The sequence below is a fragment of the Marmota flaviventris genome, chromosome 3, assembly GCF_047511675.1.
Source record: "Marmota flaviventris isolate mMarFla1 chromosome 3, mMarFla1.hap1, whole genome shotgun sequence".
Lineage (NCBI taxonomy): Eukaryota > Metazoa > Chordata > Mammalia > Rodentia > Sciuridae > Marmota > Marmota flaviventris.
This window is the reverse complement of record NC_092500.1, coordinates 62,277,406-62,282,546: the sequence shown is the minus strand read 5'-3', so window position 1 is coordinate 62,282,546 and position 5,141 is coordinate 62,277,406.

Here is a 5,141-nt window from a genome sequence, read left to right as displayed (position 1 = left end):
CCAATAAATAGAAAATCTTGAAGATATCAACTGTCATGACTGGCACTGTCAAACTCACTGTACCAGCAAGGGGCAATGGGAGATTAAGAAAAACACATACACACAGATATATAGGTAGCTGAAGTTATGTGGAGTGCTGCTCTGCCCCAACAGATGAAGAAGCAGTATCTCAAGAGCCATTTTAGCATGTTTTATTTACATGTCTCATAATCAAGTTAAAGACTATAGAAGAATAAATCTTTGTGCTCAAGAAAGTTATAGGACTAGAAACTTTTCTACCAATTAATGTGCAATGTTAGGAGCTTTGAGCAGCACTCAAGAAGAACATGGTCTGAAGTTTTTGTTAAGTGGGCAGGCTCAGGAATAGCAGCACTGGTGAAAATTGTGGTTGTCTTGATGCTCAGAATTCCTCTATCCCTAAGAGCTATGTGCCTGAGTTCAAGGTCAAAGCTGATAAGACTCTTGCACAGAACCGCTTTGGGTGGAGCATCACCATAGCAACTGGGCATCCTGTACCCTTGCAGAGAAACACTCCCAGGCAGCAGACATGCTACAGCCATGAAGTCATCAGAGAACCTCCCCCTGACCCGCCCATACCAGTCACTGCCCCCCCATTCTCTGTCACTGCTCTCCACAATAAAAAAATTTCTAAACACATATGACCTACCCAAACTGAACCAGGAGGACATACACAATTTAAACAGATTAGTTTCAATCAATGAAATAGAAGATGCCATCAAAAGCCTGCCGACAAAGAAAAACCAAGGACAAGAAGAATTCTCAGGTGAGTTATAAAGATCTTCCTTCAAAGAAGAATTAACACCAATAATTCTCAAATTATTCCATGAAATAAAAAAAGAGAGAATTCTTCCAAACTCATTCTTTGAAGCTATTATCACCCTGATACCAAAATCAAAGAAAGGCACATCAAGAAAGAAAACTTCAGAACCAATATTCCTGATGATCATAGATGCAAAAATTCTCAATAAAATTCTGGCAAACTGCACACAAATGCTTACTAAACAGATGGTGCACCGCAATCAAGTGAGGTTTATTGCAGGAATACAAGGTCAGCTGAACACATGGAAAACAATAAACATAATTCATCACATCAATGGATATAAGACAAGAATTATGAGACCGCCCACACTAGCCCGAGTGGGACACAGGCTCACAGTAGGCCCAGGTCCATTCCTGCGCTGGCAGGGCAGACACCCACCAGAGCTTAGCCTCTGGCACAGGACCACCCCTCTGACCAGCAGACTTCGCAGAAGGCGAGTCCCAGCCCAGAACTCCCATACCAACTTGCGCAGGCCCCAGGTCCAGGTTAGGTCCGAGTTCTCCCCTCCCCACCTGGGAGCCTAAACCTAACTATTTTTCATCTTGGAACACTGCAGTTATCACCATAGCCTTCCTCACACAGTAGCTCCTAACTTTTTGACAACAGATAGGGCCTAGAAGCAGCTGCATCTTGGAGCAGGCTTCCAAAGGGAGTGTGAGGTTCACTCCTGCAGCCCCATCTCTGTAAGACATTGTTTCCATCTTGGGGCACCTTAACTATTATCTCGAGTTACCTCTGCTATTGTCACCACCAACCTTAGATGCAGTAGCATACACTGAGGCACACTGGCAGGGTCTGGAAGCCCAACATCAAGGTGAGGTACAGACAATCTGCATGGGTACTACAAGAATATAGGGAAGAAACTGTAATATCTCAGATCCACACTGCAAGAAAGGAAGACGCAATGACAACATGAAAAAACAAGGGAGCAAAAGGGCCCCAAACAAGCCAGGATACTATAATTACAGAACCCATGGACAGTGAAGTTAATGAAATGTCAGAGAAGGAGTTCAGAAGGTTCATAATTAAAGTGATCTGTGAATTAAAGAATGATGTAAATGAGGCAATACAGGCAAAAATTGATCACTCCAACAAAGAGATGAGAGCAAATACAAGTAGCAAAAGATTACTTCAAGAAAGAGATAGAGGCTCTGAAAAAAATATAGTCAGAAATCCTTGAAATAAAGGATACCATAAGTCAAATAAAAAACTCAATAGTAAGCATAACCAACAGACTAGATCACTTGGAAGAAAGAACGTCAGATAATGAAGACAAAGTATACAATCAGGAAAATAAAGTTGACTACAAAGTGAAGATAGTAAGAAATCATGAACAGAACATCCAAAAATTATGGGACAGCATCAAAAGACTAAATCTAAGAGTTATTGGGATAGAGAAGGCACAGAGTTTCAAACCAAAGAAATGCACATGGGGTTAGAAATTATGGTGGAATGTGATGGTCATTATTATCCAAAGTACATGTATGAACACAAATTGGTGTGAGTATACTTTGTATACAACCAGAGATATGAAAAATTGTGCTCTATATGTATAACAAGAATTGTAATGCATTTTGCTGTCGTATATAAATAAAAAAATAATTAAAAACACAAGTATTATATGTTCATCTCAATAGATGCAGAAAAAGCACTTAACAAAATACAGCACCCCTTCATGTCCAAAACACTGGAAAAAAACAGGGATAGTAGAAACATACCTCAACATCATAAAAGCTATATATACTTAACCTAAAGCCAACATATTCTGAATGGAGAAAAATTGAAAGCATTCCCTCTAAAGACTGAACGAAGACAAGAATGCCCTTCTATACCACTTCTATTCAACATCATCCTTGAAACTCTAGCCAGAGCAATTAGACGAAATTAAAGGGATAAGTAGAAAAATAAGAACTTAAATTATCACTATTTGCCGATGACATGATTCTATATTTAGAAGATCCCCCCAAAATACATCAGAAAACTAGAACTAAGGATATAAAATTAACACCCATAAATCAAATGCCATCATTGATAAATCCAATGAAAGAGAAATTAGGAAAATTATCCCATTTGCAGTAGACTAAAAAAAATACTTGGGAATTAATCTAACAAAAGAGATGAAAGACCTCTATAATGAAAACTATGAACATTAAGGAAACACATTGAAGAAGACCTTCAAAGATGGAAAGATCTCCTATGCTCTTGGATGACAGAATTAATGTTGTCAAAATGGCCGTACTACACAAAGCATTATACAGATTTAATGCAATTCCTATTAAAATCCCAAAAGCATTCTTTATAGAAATAAAAAAAAAACAATCCTGAAATTTAGTTGGGAAAATGAGATCCAGAATAGTGAAAGAAATTCTTAGCAAGAAGAATGAAGAAGAAGGCATCACAATACCAAAACTTAAACTATACTACAGAGCCATAGTAATAAAAACAGCATGGTATTGGCACCAAGATAGATATGTCGACCAATGGTACCGAATAGAAGACACAAAGACTAACACACATGAATATGGTTATCTCACAGTAGACAAAGGCACCAAAGACATACATTGGAGAAAAGATTCCCTCTTCAATAAATAGTGTTGGGAAAACCAGAAATCCATTTGTAGCAAATGAAATTAAAACCCATGTCTCACCCTGCACAAAAATCAACTCAAAAAGGATCATAGGCTTAGGCACTAGAACAGAGAACCTGCACCTAATAAAAGAAAAAGTAAGCCCAAATATCCACCATTTCAGCATAGGAACCAATTCCTTGACAAGACTCCTAATGTACAAGTAGTAAAATAAAGAATCAATAAATGAGTTGAATTCAAACTAAAAAGCTCCTTCTCAGCAAAGGAAACAATCAATAACATGAAGAAACAGGATATAGAATGGGAGAAAATCTGCCACATGCACCTCTTATGGAGCATTAATCTCCAGATATATGAAGAACTCAAAAATTTAACATCAAACCCCCCCCCCCCAAAACAAATAATCCAGTCAATAAATGGGCTAAGAAACTCAAAAAATACTTCATGGAAAAAATACAATTGATCAACAAATACATGAAAAACATGTTCAACATCTCTAGCAATTAGAAAAATACAAATCAAAACTCTACTGAGATTCCATCTCACTCCGGTGAGAATGGTAATCATCAAGAATACAAGCAACAATAAGTGTTGGTGAGGATGTGGGGGAAAGGTACACATATATTTTGTTGGTGGGGCTACTAATTGGTGCAACCACTCTGGAAAACAATATGAGGATTCCTCAAAAAACTTGGAATGGAACAACATTTCACCCAGCTATCCCACTCCTTCATTTATACACAAAGGACTTAAAATCAGCATACAAGAGTGACACGGCCACATTGGTACTATGGAACCAAACTAGGTATCCTTTGACAGATAAATGGATAATGAAAATGTTTTATATATATATATATATATATATATATATATATATATATATATATATATAAATAAATGCAATATTACTCAGCCTTAAAGAAGAATGAACTTATGGCAATCAACAAGTACATGAAAAAATGCTCACCATCTCTAGCAGTCAGAGGAATGCAAATCAAAACTACCCTAAGATACCATCTCACTCCAGTAAGATTGGCAGCCATTATGAAGTCAAACAACAACAAGTGCTGGCAAGGATGTGGGGAAAAGGGTACTCTTGTACATTGCTGGTGGGACTGCAAATTGGTGCGGCCAATCTGGAAAGCAGTATGGAGATTCCTGGGAAAGCTGGGAATGGAACCACCATTCGACCCAGCTATTGCCCTTCTCGGACTATACCCTGAAGACCTTAAAAGAGCGTACTACTGCGATACTGCCACATCGATGTTCATCGCAGCACAATTCACAATAGCTAGACTGTGGAACCAACCAAGATGCCTTTCAATAGATGAATGGATAAAAAAATGTGGCATTTATACACAATGGAGTATTACTCAGCACTAAAAAATGACAAAATCATGGAATTTGCAGGGAAATGGATGGCACTAGAGCAGATTATGCTAAGTGAAGCTAGCCAATCCCTAAAAAAAGCAAATGCCAAATGTCTTCTTTGATATAATGAGAGCAACTAAGAACAGAGCAGGGATGAAGAGCAGGAGGAAAAGATTAACATTAAACAGAGACATGAGGTGGGAGGGAAAGGTAGAGAAAAGAAAGATAAAACTAGAAAAAGAAGTACTGGAAGGACTTTTCTTAGATTTGGGGAACTTCTAGACAAAACATGTCTCTTCTTGCCCATTTATTTATTTAGTCAACCATTATTTATTATAGAC